Source organism: Mustela putorius, unplaced genomic scaffold, assembly GCF_011764305.1.
Source record: "Mustela putorius furo isolate JIRA1106 unplaced genomic scaffold, ASM1176430v1.1 tig00000407_pilon_pilon_pilon, whole genome shotgun sequence".
NCBI lineage: Eukaryota > Metazoa > Chordata > Mammalia > Carnivora > Mustelidae > Mustela > Mustela putorius.
Genome location: NW_025421373.1, coordinates 20296849 through 20313450, shown reverse-complemented (window position 1 = coordinate 20313450; position 16602 = coordinate 20296849). Strand labels below are relative to the sequence as shown.

Here is a 16602-nt window from a genome sequence, read left to right as displayed (position 1 = left end):
AGAATTTTGTCCTCTTTCAGCAATTTATGGACTCTGTGATCTTCTCTGCTTCCAAATCTTCTGTTCCTTCTTCCTGGGATATCACCAACTTTGTCACTCGGCGGTACCTAGGGAGCCCTTCTCTGACCCCATGGCCTAAAATCCCAGAGCACCCAGTAGGACCTCTTTTTAAATGTTCTTCAGATTTATAGTTCCTGGTCCAACATCTGAGACACCCAATAGACTCTAAGCTCCCTGGGGGGAGGAACTGTGTTTCTTGTGATCCTTGCTGTATCCCCAACACAGTCTCTGGCAGTCACAGAGGTTAACAAATATTTGTTGGATCAATGAATATATGTGGCACCCTTCTCAGGGTATTTACCTCTAAATGAAAACACTGAATAAAACAAAACCTTACCTTCAAAGCAGCCCAGTAGGTCAGTTGCTAAGGTACATAAGGGCGGAGGAGCCTTTTCAAGTGCTTACTAGCTTACATTATGTTGGGGAACTAAGAGCCTATAAGCTACCAAGAATATATTTTGAACTCATCTCTTCCCAGTCCATATTCCATTATATTTATTAGAGTTGTCTCAAGGGTCCTGGGTTCATTCTCGTGAGAATGTTATGGGGATCCCACAGTTTAATCTACCTTTGTTTTTGCCACCTATAAGGCAAATCGACAATAAAATAACGAGGCAAAAACATTGCTGCGGGGGAAGCTCTGCCACTGATTATAGCTGCAGAGAGAATCCAATAGGTTTGGTCTTTTGTTTGTTTGTTTTTTGTTTTTGTTTTGGCATCTCTTGACTTTTCGTGAGTGTGGGAACCTCTACCTTTTTTGTTCAAAGGGGGCCTTAGGACTGAAGCTGCAGAGACTCTGGCGACAACATTAGGTCTGGACCTTGGGTTTCTTGTTCTGCAGGCTCACCTGCTTCTTGCCCGCACATAGAAATGTTGCTGCACACCTCTACCACCGCCCTCCCGTCCTCACACCCCCAGGAGAGGTCAGGCAAAGTTTCGGGCGTCTCAAACAAGATTGAAAAATATTCATAGCCAGTCTCCAAAAAAGTGACCGTTTCTTTCGAATAGTCTCTCCCGTTTCAGTTCCTTGTGATTCCATATGAATCACCCATCTTCCCTTTTAAATCCTGGTACTACTGAAGGTAATACCCTTATACCTTTCTGTCTTCTCACCCAGTACCTCTGTCCTCTCCGTCCAACTACTTCCCAGGCCCCTGACAGCACAACATACTGGGAAGAATAACAAAGCGTTTGTCTCTCTTCAGTGTCCTCAACATTCCTTCTGCCACACTAGCCTTGTGCTTTGACACTAGGTGAGGCTGTGCCTTTATTTTTATTTTTATTTTTTTTTTAAAGATTTTATTTATTTGTCAGAGCGAGCGAGAGCGAGCACAGGCAGACAGAGTGGAAGGCAGAGTCAGACGGAGAAGCAGGCTCCCTGCGGAGCAAGGAGCCCGATATGGGACTCGATCCCAGGACGCTGGGATCATGACCTGAGCCGAAGGCAGCTGCCCAACCAACTGAGCCACCCAGGCGTCCCGAGGCTGTGCCTTTAAATGAGAAACACACACGAAGTATAGCCTGCTGTTTGAGATGATGGCTGAAACAAGGTTGCTTTGGTACACTGAAGACATTTTCCACTTCATTTTCCATTTTAGGTCTCATCAGTAACTTCCTGTATCTTCTTTTAAACAGACGTCTTTGGCCAGAGAGGAGAAGCTGGTAATTTAAAACTAGCCAGATATCTGGTGATATTTCAAAGGCATAATGGAGAGCCGTGACATGTTGCTGTGGTGTTGGGCTCAGTTTATGTCTTCCATCTTCCTCAGGCAGACAGAAGAATTAGTCTGGTTTATGATGAGTTTTGTGTATGTTTATTGGAAAATGTTCTGCTTCAGAGAGACCTTTCACCCCAGCCAAATGTACACTTCAGGGAAGATACTCCACATAGACCTGCGTATGCTTGTCATGTGGCAGATTTCAGACACGGCGGTTTCGTTTGTTCCCAGATGCCAGGCTGCAGACAACATCGAGTATGTTGGCTTCGGTCAACCCTGGGCTATTCATCACTTCCTCTTGATGATATGCTCAGCCCGCTCGTGGGTTTAGAAAAATCAAAGTGACGAAAGCATCAGGGTGAATGATCTGAAATACACCCACAGAAGCCCAGCTCTGATTGGAGCAGTGGTTTAGGTTTAGGACAGGTTCTTCCTAAGCCATTATGTTCAGAGTTTCGTGCGTGGAAGACACATCTGAGGCTGCTTGCTGCAGACCGAACGAGACCAGACAGTTATTTCATGCAGGAACCACAAAAACATTCCCACCTTTTAAATATAAGAAGCCAACCTATTGTAACCTCCTCGGCAAACGCTCGTTGTATTTATCCATTCCCTTTTATACTTGATCTTAGCCAAAAAGCTGAGAAGCAATTATCCATTTCCTTTTGATGCTTGACATTTAACCTGAATGGTCACCCCCCACCCCCGGCCCCCCGTGTTAGGTTTGACAAAATAAGAAGTAGAAAGCATCATTTGGTTTTAAATCTTTTCCCTAGTAGATATTTTAGATAGAAAAAACAGTTAAACCCTACTTTTTTAGGACATATAAGCAGGTCATGTGGTGCATTTAGGGAACCCCCCTCCCTTCTTTACCCTGTCAGCATCCGTGCTGTAGAACAATGCCTCTGGAGATCCATTAACCTAGCCATTAGATGGAGCAGGCACCCATAGTTTATGAATGGTAAGCGGGACCAAGGAGGAGAAAAACAGAACATGAGGGTGAGCAAGAATGTGAGCATGGTTGGGGGACGCGCCAAATGGGAGAGAACGGGGCAGCCTGGCCAGGGGAGTCCTGGCCGCCCTATAGGTGTGGCCAGAGTATCCACCCCACGACGGTTGTGTCTGCTGGGGCCCCTAATTATTTGGCAGTCAGAAAGTGCCTGGTGAAAGGCTTAAAGGGGAGATTCAATGCAGTTTCCTTTTATCTGCTTCTCCAATTGATGTCTGCACAGAGCAAGCAGGGCTCCTCAAACACGCCAGCCTGTTTCAGATACACAAGATTAAGTAGCTAGTGACATTCAAGACCAATCGGCCCACCCAGGAGGACTGAAGCCAGCGGAAAAGCTGTCAGATTTCTCCTTTTCTCCATTAATCTTGAAGCTTTTCAGTGGTGCCAGGTCGCATCTCCATCAGACAAGCTGGGAAGAGTGTCCAGCAACTTTCCACACCCCCCACCCCCGCACCCTGAAGAGTAACCCCTTCACTGCTGAATTGGTCTCTTAGGACTTAGGGCTTTCTCTTCTGGTCAGAAAGAGATCCTCACCAGCCCTGTGGCCCTACATCACGGGGGAAGCTGTAAACGAAGCTGGACTGCTCCCTCCGGGGGCACAGCAGCTCCCCTCCCTAGAGAAGGGGCACACAGGTGTCAGAAAGCAGCTGCCTTGGAGGAGACAGCTTGAGGGGTAACTGTGGGAGGGCCTAGGAAAGGGGTGTCCCCTCAGTAGTCCATGCTTGAAGGTGGAGAGGGGCAGCCACGGGGAAAAGAGCACAGAGAAGAACAGGAGGAAAGAAGAAAGATGGTGCAATAAAGGGAAATGGGGTCTGGATTTGTAACGTTACCCCCCACCCCAACACCTCACTGTCTGCCAATCCCTTTGGCCACAGGTGACAATCTGGTTAAGAAGTCACCAGTAGCAAGCAAAGGGACCTGTCTCCTGTCTGCCAGCTGGGCCAGAAGCTCCTGCTAAGTCAGAGTTTCCACAAACTGCTGGCTGGTGAGGGCTGGGAGCCCCAGGAGGGGCTCTGTATGCACAGTGGGGTGTGTTTTGCCTCTGGCCTCCAGGGACCCAGCATGGCCTTGGAGGACAGGCTGCAGAGAACCGCTGGCTGGAGGGGGTCCGGATCTCTTCCTCCTTTCTGTTGACCTCCGAGAGCTCTTTCTGTGACGTTCATCTCACCATCAGCCCCAGTCTGCCCCAATAGTAGGTGTCTGAGAAAGCTGTGGGCCCGGTCCCTTCAGCTGGGGGTGATTTATGCCAGCAGGTAGAGCCCTAAAAAACCAAACTCTGCCCTCCACTATAATCTCTCACAGCTCATATAGTTTTAACACACACACAATCTTGGTCACAGAAACCCCATTCTTGAGCAGCATAGATCACTCTCTGGACGGCTTATCCTGTTCCCATTAGTAGGTGTGTGCTTCCCACAGCTCCTACCCCACCCCAGATGGCTGCTGGCAACAAGGGCTCAGCCTCCTTCCCATGTGCAGGGATTATAAAATAGACCTCTGGATGACTTGCTTCAGGGCAACTTTCCGCACAGTCCCTGGACACATTTAAATAACTTTATGACATCAAAGAAGTCACTCTCCGCATAGGGCCTGGCGAACCAGGCCATCACCCAAAGTTAATAGCATCTCTTAATTAGATTAAAATGTTAATGAGCATAAAGCTGTGCTAACTTAGACTTGTCTTATCAGTCTCACCTAAACCGGGGAGAACAGATGTGCCATTGTTGTGTATATTAATATCTCTTCTCAAAGCAATATTAACCTCCAAGGAAACAAATGATAGGTGTAATTACATCTAGGCCTAATAGCGTATATATTGAACACTACGTCTGTCAGTATCCCGCAAATACATTCACCCTAATGGACCACAAGTAAATACTTTGATAAAGAAACACCCACCGATAAAAGCAGTGCTCAGCACAGGACCATGCATGATACTAAATAATTTTTAAATTTATTATGTGCATGTTGTAGCTGATGGATTTGTTATACAAAGCACTTAGGTATTTGTATGGAATGTAAATTTCTAGCATCAGCATGATCCAACCTCTACTATTACACTTGAGGAAAAGATAAGGACTCCCACGAAGGGAACTTAAGCCGCCAAAGGCAGGTGTTTTGTCTAGGAATGTAACAAACAGAGGCTTTGTGTGATCAGTCTCTCCAAGAAGGGCCAGCACTCAAGATCGTAATCATCCTGCGCGGCCCAGGCCCGGCCTGGGTGGCTGGGCCAGCAGCTCCTGCTTCTCACCGTTCCTCCTTAGCACCTGCTGAACTCAGAGGAAGCAGGAGGTGCTGAATAGGGCACTGGTGAATGAACTGAGAGCCCAGGAAGGTAGCCAGCTTTCAGCCACAAATGGTCTGTGCAATAGAGCGTTTGAGCAATCCCCAGAGCTTTCTGCCTCCTTTAAATGTGTCAGCACATTTTGCACTCCTGCAGAAGTTCAGAATTGGGTGAGCACCATGGGGAGACGAAGGACCTGAAATCCGCCCTGTGTCGAGTTCCTGGCACAGGGCCCCCCATGCCTTGTGCTGAGAATTGCTTCCTCACTGTGGAGAGGAAAGAACTCACTTGGCTGTTCTCTTCCACAGTCTCCTTCTTTGTCTGGGCCCACCTGGAGAGGCTGAGGGCTTGAGGAGGGAGATGGAGCACTCCTTTGAGAAGTTTTTGGTGCATGAGCCTCCAAGGCACCGTACCACTCACACGCCACCACCACTGGCTCTGTGGACATGACCAGGCCCTTCAGAAACTGGAAACGCAAAACTCTTGGCCTCGGAATTTTGCTATCATAGACTAGGTTTTTAAAAAAAAATTTTTTTTATTGAGGCTAATGATGTCTAGGTAAAAATAAACTGTATTTTCATTTCATCAAAGGAAGACTTTCTTAACTTTTTTTAAAATTGTAATTTTTTTTTTTTAAAATAAGTAAACTCTACACTGCATGTGGGGCTTGAACTCACAACCCCAAGACCAACAGCAACATGCTCTACCAGTTAAGCCAGCCAGGCACCCTAGCCAGATTTTCTTCTGACAGATGGAAGCAATCCTCAGTGCTGGACTCCAGCACTGACTCCTTTTCTTTTCCGTCTCCTCTTCTAGAGCAAAACCATAAGTAAGCACGAGCCTTGCAGTCAGACTACCAAAGACGTTGTTGTTCTTTGATAGGTCAGTACAGAATTTGTATGTTGTCTGGATTCCTGTGGATTTAAGATCAGTGAATCAGTGTTCTAGATTTCTCAGTGAATTCCCAATACATTTATAATTTAACTATATAATGGAAGACAAAAAAGTGATTGAGGTTTGGAAATGAAGTGGTGGGGAAAACCCAGCAGCACTTGCTTAACACTTTCTGTGGCTGAGAGGAGCCTGGAACTTTCTGGGAATTTTCTCTATTCTCCATCCCCACTCTGTTCCATTTTTCTTTTCTTTTAATTGAGATATAATTGACATGTCACGTTAGTTGCAGGTATACAGCATACATATATATAGTGTCCATTACATGTGTCCATATTAGGTAGTTTCTGTGTCTCGGCTATTGTAAATAATGCCTCAATAAACACGGAGGGTGCTTATATCTTTTCACGTTAGTGTTTTCCTTTTCTTCAGATAAATATCCAGAAGTGGAATTGCTGGATCATATGGTAGATCTATTTTTAATTTTTTTAGGAACCTCTACACTGTTTTCCAGAGTGGCAGTGCCAACTTACTTTCCTGCCAACAGTGCACAAAGGCTCCCTCTTCTCCACATTCTTGCCAACACTTGTTATTTCTTGTCTCTTTCTTTAAAACAGCCGTTCTAACAGGTATGAGGTGATAGCTCATTGTGGTTTTTGATTTGCATTTCCTTCATGATTAGTGATGTTGAGCATCTTTTCGTGTACCTGTTAGTCACCTGTAGGTCTTCAGAAAAACATCTATTCAGATCCTCTGCTCATTTTTAAATTAGATTGGGGTTGGTTTTGTTGTTATTTGTTTGCTTGTTTGTTTTGCTATTGAGTTGTAGGAGTTCTTTATTGATATCAACCTTTATCAGATCTGTGATTGGCAAATAGTCTCTCCCATTTGGTAGGTAGCCTTTTCATTGTGTTGATGGCTTTCTCTGCTGTGCAGAAGCTTTTTAGTTTGATGTTCCAGTTGTTTATTTTTGCTTTTGGCAAAATTTTGGCAAAATTTTTCTCCAAGACTGATGCCAAGGAGCTTACTGCCCATGTTTTCTTCTGGAAGATTTATGGCATCATTTATTACATCCATTTGTTCATTTTTGCAAAACATATAAGATAGCCGTCCAATTTCATTCTTTTGCATGCATCTTTCCAGTTTTACCAGCAACATTTATTGAAAAGACTGTCCTGTCTGGACTGTATTATCTTGGCTCCTTTGTTATAAACAAACATTTATACACAGGTCTGTTTCTGGGATCTCTATTCTGTTTTATTGGTCGTATGTGTCTGGTTTTATGCCAATACTATAGTGTTTTGGTTACTACAGCTTTGTAATATAGTTTTAAATCAGGTAACGTGATGCTACTAACTTTTCCTTTCTCAAGATTGCCTTGGCTATTCAGGATCTTTTGTGGTTCCATAAATATTTTAGGATTGTTCTATTTCTACAAAAAAAAAAAAGCCATTGGAATTTTGATAGAGATTACATTGAATTTATAGATTGCTTTGGGTTGTAAGGAAATTTTAACAATACTGATTTGTCCAATCCCTGGATATGGAATATCTTTTTAATTATTTCTGTCTTCAACTTCTTTCATCAGGGTCTTACAGTTTTCAGTGCACAAGTCTTTTACCTCTTGGGTTAAATTAATTCCTAGGTATTTTATTCTTTTTGAAGCAATGTAAATGGGATTGTTTTCTTTTTTTCCTGATCACTCTTCTATACTCCTTGTGTTTTATCTTACATGGGCAGAGACCCATGTGTTTCTGGCCAGAACCAGAATCACTTGGTTCCTTTACTGGCCCTTCTCAGTTTGTATGTTGTTCCAAGTGTGTGTTGCTACCCAGATTACTTTCCACCTCCTCTGAGTCCTAGTCACAGAACAATCATTGTCAGAAAGAGCATCTAAGTTTTAATTACACTGAAATAATACTCAATAAATCTCCACTATGAGTTTAGTTTTTTGGCACTCAACTTCCCTGGGGGGTTTGTTGGAGTAGGATCATTTAAAATAAAATGTGTTGGCATTTAAAAACCATCCCTGCCTATAGCATCTTCCAGACCAGGCCTTGACCTCTATGATTTATCATAGACAAGCTGGGAGTTTCAACTGATAACTTATTGTGACAGGAACAGATTCGACAGGAAAAAAAACCAAAAACAAAAACCTAGAACCAGACTTGAGGCAAGGGCTCCCATGTCCGCTGCAAGAGCACTCAGCAAGTTAGAATTTTTTCTGTTCACGTGAAATATCACCTTCATAGCCCACACACCTATGTCCACGATAGTGGATCCTCAAATTAATGCAAGTCTGTCCAGGTATTGGTGAAGTACCTCAAATTTACCTTTCTGCCAAAAGTCAGGATGAGACAAGGGACATTTTGGGGATAGTTTATTGCAATAGGAGGCTATTGTCAACATTTCAAAAATATGTTGGAAATTAAACAGTTGCTCATGATAAGGCTGCCTGGGCTGTGACTCAATAAGAGTATATTTGTTTAGTTTACGAAAAGCTTTCAAAATAATTGACTTGATTGAGATCTGGAGAAGTTAATAGAAGGTGTTTTGAATGGCAACCAGGTTGAGAGTCCCATCTGAAACCCAGGCTGACTTTGTGTCTGCAGACCCCCTCCTTATATTAAGTACTTAGATCACCAGGAACCTAGGTTCTTTGGATCACATCTCTCCCAGAGATCTGCCTTTACAGAATGAGGCTTTGAAAGAGCTTCAGATAAGCTGCTTGTGTGGGCAGGAGACAATACCAGAAAGGCCCCTCGTGGTCTCCTCACACACGTTTCTGTGTACTCCAAACTGCTCTGATACCTCGGCTTACCACCTCTGCCGCACACAGAATGACAATACCTGCCAGCTTCTGCGTAGCGGCCAAAAAAAAAAGTTTATCTAGTTTCATGAGCTGATGGCTAGGCTGCTTACTTGTAGATAGCAAGAATTCTCTAACCTGCTAGATTTTCCCTTAGATTTGAGCCTGCTGGCATCCGACACTAGGATTTGGGCTTAGATAACTACTGTTCTCTTTTGTCAGAGACTCCTGGTAGGATTTTTTTTTTCCCATTTAAACTTGCTATTTGCTATTTTTCTCCCCACTCCCTTCCCACCCCGTGTTTAGAGTTTATAGTTACAGTTTTGGGTTTTATTTCACCTAAGCTCTTATCCTAAGCAGTCTTAAATCCTTTCAAGAAGTAGGTGAAATAGCTTGATATCATTTTGACCTCAGGCTCCAAAGTCACACCAAGATACTGATCTGTCTGTTCCAGTGCGGGAAGTGACCCTACCTTTGAGACTTCATGCTGTCTGTCACATTTATAGAATTAGTGTGTAGAAGGTACTCAGATAGAAATGGAGACCACTTGTTTTGCTTTAAAGCAGAAACATCTAACACAATGTGACCTTCTCTTGTGTGCACTGGCGGGCCTGCAGGACCTTCCACGGGGGGCCCATGCACAGGAGAGCATTGGGCTTGGTCACCGGAACTGCCACCAGAATGTAACAGACCTCACCTCTGCTTCTTTGACTCACTTCCTGACCCAGACTTCTGTTCAGAAAGGAATCCCTTATTTCTGGTTGCTTCCCAACAGGCTGCTCTGCCTGCTTGACTGTTTAAGGATGTGGTGCTTTGTGATTTGTTGCATCTCGGGGCATCTCTGAGGCGCTCCTTGTGACCACCCTGCTTGCAGCTGCCCACTTCCTCTCCCCTCCAGCAGCTGTCTGGTGTCCTGCTGGCATCCTCGCTGTACACAGCCAGACAGGCAGTCTCCTTGCAGAGAGCAGCCATCCTTTCAGTGTGGTAGGCTGGCTGCATTCCAGGACATGGGACAGATACAAGAGAACAAGCTTGGGAACCAAATGTTGGCAGAGGGATGGAATCAACACAAAGCCCTTTGCTAGCAATCGTGAAGGAAGGATGATAAGAGCATCTTCTCCCTCAGCTGATGAACTTTTACTTCTCAGTTGCTTTAAGTGCTCTGACCTCAGGGACCCTTTGCGTGGCCATGTCCTCGAAAGGCATGGCTTAGAAATTGCAGACTTAAAAATATTTCTACTAGCCCTATAAGCCTGGATATTCCAAAAATAGTGATTGTGCACCTAAGCAAAGGTGCTAAGGATACTGCACAGTTTGAGGCATGTGCTAAGCTCCAGAGTAAGGCATGGGGAAGGCAGAGAAGAACAGTGATGATGGTGTCTGGGTGGCTCAATCAGTTGGATGTCTGCCTTTGGCTCAGGTCGTGGTCCCAGGGTCCTGGGATTGGGCCCCGTGTTGGGCTTCCTGCTCAGTGGGGAGCCTGCTTCTGCCTGCCACTCCTCCTGCTTGTGCTTTCTCTCTCTCTCTCCCTCTCTCTCTCCCTACCAAATAAATAATAAATTCTTAAAAAATGGTGATGATGACAACCTCAACCTTCCTGGCCCATCTGTCAGGAGAAACTGGGAACCATGACATATCTTTCCTTTCAAAACTGGCACAAGGAAAGTTTTGGAGAGCATATTAGAAGCCATATCCCAGATCTGGGCTGGGACCCATGTGCCATGTCCAAAGCAGGAGCTCAAATCCTGTGATCCCAGGACATTCAGCAGATGGGAGATGGAGAGTGCCTTTCCATAGTGCTTGTTTTTAGAAGTCAGGAATGAGGAACGGAACAAGCAATGGTGAGACACATATCATTGACTATTTTGTGGGGGAGGGGGGCTATCTAGTATATGAATGCCCTCTCTGTGTTTGAGAAACTTCCTTCTTAAAGGCTGGAAAAGACCCTTTACTGGTCCTGCTTACAGCTCAGGTTTGGGCATGTGACTGAGGGGGGTTCTGTTGGATGCTTCATCCCAGACTTTGAACAGAAAGCCAGAGGCATGAAGAAGCAGGAGAGGCACCATTTGGTGGTGGTGGTAACAGTAGCACCAACATGCAGCTTTCTGTGTACCGTGGGGGAGGAGGTCCTCACTGAACAAGGTCTAAGCTCCTATGGGCTCTCTGAGTCCAGTGTTCTTGAAGGGTTCATGGGCTACTTTGTATGCCTTGAAAACCGTTCCTTTTCTGCTGAAGTCAGCCATTGTTTCTGTTGCTTACAAAGTGAGGCTTCCAGTGACGTGACACCAGAGCCCCCCCACCCCCCGCTCCCCGCCACGCCAGGTATCCAGTAGTTTGATCAAGTTCAGATTTACAGAATCAGCCCTGAGGGCTAGTGGCTGCAACCTGGTCTGTTTATAGAGGTCTCCTTCTATAGGTGAAGGGAAAGCGTGGCAGAAGAGCAGGACACATGGTCTAGGCAGGGAAAAGAGGAAGCAAGGGGCAGCTCTTTTCAGAGTTCAGCCCAGGGAGAGCTTGAGAAGCTTTGGGGGAGTGGACAACGGAGTGGGTGCAGGGGAGCAGTCAGGTTCATGACTATCAGATTCAGGAGGTTGGGTGTGAGGAACTTCCCCTCAGGAGGCCTGGACTGGTTGAGTGGGTCAACTCTGGGTTAATAAAGAAAAGGAGACCACTTTTCTAGATGAGGAGAGCAATGTGTTGAAATCGCTCACACTGGGCATCCTAGTGGAGAAAAGCAACATTCTATAAAAGGACATATTCTTCTTCCCCACACTTTGGAGTCCAGGACATTAAAACAGAAGTCTTGCAACCCCTCCCCCCCCCTTGAGAGAATCCACCCAATTTCCCTTCAGTCCATAGCTGCTGTGCACACACACCTCGGAACCTAAATGATCTAGTAGTGCCAGATGGTTCTGGAGGAGGCAAATTCTTCAGACATTTCTCCAAAGGTGTATACCAGTTGGGGTTAAAAGTCAGAAAAACGCTCTGGAACAGCAGGGGGCAAAGGAGGCAGTGTTTTATTTGAAGGGGAACCTGGCTCAAATTATGCCAAAACCTGCAGGCTGGGCTATGTTTCGAAGTTTGGTTTCAGAGTGGGGGTAGACATTTGGTTATCCAATAGTTCGAATCAATACTGGAGCAAATTATTCAGCCTTCCAGTATTTAGAACAGTGGCCCAGGCATTAGGGAGAACATGGCGGGGCCTCACACGGCTTTTCATTCATGACTTCATCCATTCATCTAATCATTAAACAAATTTAAATATTTTATGTGGTAGGCACTGGGTCTGGGTCTTCGCCACTCTAACTGTTGTAACTAACACAATAACCCTGAGATAGGTACAGTAGCTATCCCCATTTTACAGATAGGGAAACTGGAGCAACTTATCCAAATGGGTGTCAGGAGGCTGGTGTTGGTGTTATCTATGCCTGTTGATGAGGAATCTTTCCCTCACCCGGGGGAGTATGACTGATGGAAAAGACAGACCGTCCTACACACTTCCTTGGCAGTCAGTCAATTTTAGGTTGGTTTTTGTGTTCTAAAAAAGTCACAGAAAGTTTGCAGGCACTCCTGAACAAGCAGCCTGGCAAGTGAAAGTGATGGGGAGCTATTGGAGTTCATTGATTGCTTAATCTTTGCCAAACAGTCGCAATATACCAGCTCATAAGGTTTTGTCCACCTAACTTCCAGTCTGAACACCTTGCCCCTTCTCTAAATGGATGAAAACATGTAAATGGAGTCCTCCTGGCGTTCTTCTTACTGCAATTAATGATTTTATGAAACAGCACATGTATATGAGCGTTTTCTTATCAGATGAGGATGTCCAAAAATACTTTGCCTTCATATAAGAGTTATATAAATATGTGCTGGCAGGATTTTTTTTTTTTTTTCTAAACCATTATCCTGAAGGATTTGAGTTGTCCGTCTCTAGCCTGCTTGCTCGTGGACAATGCTGACCTCTGGGCTCCTTCGGCTGTTTATATTTATGAAATTATTTTGTGCAGTAGCTTTCATTATAGTTTGGCTGTATCACCCCCAGAGATAGGAAGTGGTGCTGTTACAGGAAGTGGTCTAAGTTTGGGCCCTAAGAGCAGCAGAATCCACTCCTGTTTTTTCCCTATGCTTCTCCCTGTAAGAGAGAAGGGAATGGAGAACCCCCACATGGAACTCATAGCCTTGGAGATATTAGGATTTCCTCCCAGAGAAGTAGCTTCAGTGATTAAGTACTTTCGTCCTTCTTTTCTTTTTTTTCTTTTTAAACTTCCTGTCATATTCCCTGCCACTTAACAATCCCAGTCAATAGATTTGGGATGAGAAGTACATTAATAGTTTGAGATTATTGTCTGCTTTTCTTTTTTTGCTGCTCATTGGATTCATGAAGTTTTTCTTATTCTGCCTTTCCTCTCTCTGCTAGTTTGGAGTTTATCTATCTCTTTCCATTCTTACAATATTGTTTAGTTTGGGGTTTTTTTTTAAGTGTTTAATTCCAGTGTAGTTAACATGCAGGGTAATAGTAGTTTCAGGTGTACAATATAGTGTGATTCAACACTTTCAACACCTGGTGCTCATCGCAAGTACACTTCTTCATCCCCATCACCTGTTTCACCCATTCCCTCCCAACCTCCCCTCTGGTAACCATCAGTTTGTTTTCTATAGTTAAGAGTCTGTTTCTTGGTTTGCCTCCCTCTTTTCTTCCCTGTGCATATTTATTTTGTTAAATTCCACTTATGAGTGAAATCCTTTATCTGACTTATTTTGCTTAGCATAATACTCTCTAGCTCCATCCATCTTGTTGCAAATTGCAAGATTTCATCTTTTTATGGCTGAGTAATATTCCAGTATGTGTGTATGTGTGTGTGTACACATACCATATCTTTATTCATTCATCAGTTGATGGACATTTGGGTTATTTACATAATTTGGCTATTGTAGATAATGCTGCTATAAACATTGGAGGGCATGTATCCCTTCAAGTTAATATTTTTGTATCTTTCGGGCAAATACCCAGAAGTGTAATTGCTGGGTCATAGGCTAGTTCTATTTTTAACTTTTTGAGGAAACTCCATACTGTTTTCCAGAGTGGCTGCTGCACCATATTGTTTAGTTTTTAAAATAAATACTTACCAAAGTCTAAAGTTAATATCATTACCCTCCTCCTGGAAATTAAACTCTGTTTACCAGACTTCATGTTGTTGTCCAACAGTCATGGCATCTTATTTTCAACCCACTAAAATTAGTTCCTATTATTGTTGCTTCTGTTTAACAGCCAGAACTTTTTCAGCTATACTTATGTTTATAAATTTATTTATTCATTATTACTATCTGCTTCTTTCTTCTTTGTTCAGTTTCCTTCTTAGAGAAAGACCTCCATTAATGGTTCTTTCAGAAAACTGTTCTTAAACTTTGCTTGAAAGTGTATTCATTTCTCTTCAGTCTTGATTGCTTAATATAGAATTTCAGGATAGTTCTATTTCATCACCACCTTTAAGATATTACATTATCTCTTGGCCTCTGTTGTTGCTGATAGGAAATCTGCCTTTATTTTAAGGAAAGTTTTTTGTGGCAGTCCACCTTTTCTCTTGTATTTTAGAGTCTTTGCTGTTGCATATATGTAGGTGTGAACTTATTTATCCCACTCAAAATTGATGCTTCTTCAAACTGAGAATTTTAGTTCTTGAATCATTCTGGAAAAATTTCAGACATATTCTTTTCCAGTATTCTATGTTCTCTGTCCTTTGGAAATTCTTAATACATGTATGTTGGGTCTTTCTAGTCTTCCTTATGTTTCTTTTAGCATCCTTTCATATTTTTACAATCTTTCTCTCTCAACTAGCTCACCAATTTTCCAATTTGGCTAATCTGTTTAATCTTTTTCTGAAGTTTTTTGTTTGTTTGTCTGTTTCAAAGACCTTATTTTTCATTTATAGAGGTTATATTTCTTTCTTTTTTATATCTTCCTATTCTTTGTGCATGTATCCCTCTCTGAGGTTGTTCTTCCTTTTTTTTAGTCACCTTAATAATTTTAAACTCAGGTATTTTAGATTTTCTTCCAAATTCTTGCATCATCTCAAGAAATTTTATACTAGTACTTTTGTTTGTTGTGTTAGCTTCTGCTGCCTGCCTCATGGTGAACTGTATCTTCGTATACTTTAATTTTTTTCATTGTGAGCACATCTTTAGCATTGATCTATGGGGTATGTGTAGAAATTCAACATATCTTCGTGGTATAAGTACTGTTCCAACAGGGGTATCACTTGCCTACGATTCCTTTTAACAATAATTTCTCAAGGAAGCTCTCCCCTACAACCTTAGGCAAGTCTCTTGTTACTTAGTAGTTAGTGGGTAGACCCCCTGCTCATTCTTTCATGGAGAAAGCAGTCTTTTCCAGGGTTGAAGGGTATCAGTTCTAGAATTCTGTCATGTGCAAGCCTCTGACCTCATGTATTTTCACTTGGGCATTAATACCGCCTTCCTTCCCGCACCTGTGTTTTAGGATCCCAGCCTTGGCCAACAACTCTGGCTCTAAGCTGCTTCTTCATTTCTGGCTGGGACTTTATTTTTCCCCTCTTGGTTCAACTATGTAGTTGATATCTTTTGTTATGTTTTCTGGCCCATTTATATGTTTATAGCTGGAGAAGGTCTATATTATCTCAATCCATATATTGTGGAAACTGGAAATTCTGTAATTGCATTTTTATGAGTCTTACTTCTTCCTCATACCTATTATTTAAACTGTCCCTGAAATCCCTAAATTTTCTGTGAAACATTTTTAGATTGTTCAGAGGAGAGATTGATAAATCACTAGTATTTAGTGAGCTCTGTGTACTAGGCCCCAATCCAAACATTCTACAGTCGATGTAAAACAATTCTGCCAACTAATTAATACAATTATTATCCTGTTTTTCAGATAAAAACAGACATTGGGAGGACAAGCAACTTTTCTGAGGTCACACAGCTATTGAGTGATGGTAGCTGGGATTCAAACCCAGGTATGTCTGATGCCAGAACTTATTACTTAACCATGGGGCTCTGTTGCCTAATGACCTATTCCTGCCCTGTTACATGGGCCATGGCTTCTCTCCCTTCTCCCTCTCTGCCAACTCATCCTTATTTTTCCCCATGGTCCCCTGTGGTCATAACTTCATGATCTCCACAGCGGAGATTCTTCTCTGCTTGTTCCCTTTCCCTCATTGATAAAATTAGAGATGATCTTTAGCATTCTTTTCAACCCTGATACCGTGTTGTAGCTTATTACTCATCTAGTTACTCACTTGAAACTTTTTCCGACTTATCTTTAGTGCAACTGGTCTTTTTTCTCTTTTTCTTCTTCTTGGATTATAAACTTAGAAAGCACTGAGACAATAATGGGAAATGTACTGGGGGCACTCCACATTCATGAGGACGTGATAATGGGCTCAGCAATACTGCAAGCCCGTTGGTGAGATGAATATGGACTGTACCTTCAGTCCTCTGCAGTGCATCTGCATCAGCCTCCAAAGCTCTAGGCAAAGTTGGGCTGAAGATGAAGATGAGAGTAGAAGAAACTTCAAAGAGCATGTGACATTTTCTTTTTTCCTTTTTACAGATTTTATTTATTTATTTGACAGAGATCACAAGTAGGCAGAGAGGCAGGCAGAGAGAGAGGAGGAAGCAGGCTCCCTGCCGAGCAGAGAGCCCCATGCGGGGCTCGATCCCAGGACCCGGAGATCATGACCTGAGCAGAAGGCAGAGGCTTTAACCCACTTGAACCCCAGGTGCCCTAGCATGTGACATTTTCTAAGCACTTATACCCAGTAAGTTTTCAGGCTCAAGAGAAAACGTAGCTTAGAAA

General features: G+C 43.3%; 1 long non-coding RNA gene across 1 annotated transcript in view; it reads left to right on the top strand.

Moving 5' to 3' along the window:
* Positions 1-15726, top strand: part of LOC101674739 — a 45225-nt gene extending 29499 nt beyond the window's left edge. The window contains exon 3 of the long non-coding RNA XR_198384.3: positions 15679-15726. This is a non-coding gene — a long non-coding RNA (uncharacterized LOC101674739). The remainder of the gene's footprint in view (positions 1-15678) is intronic.
* The last annotated feature ends 876 nt before the right edge of the window (positions 15727-16602 follow it).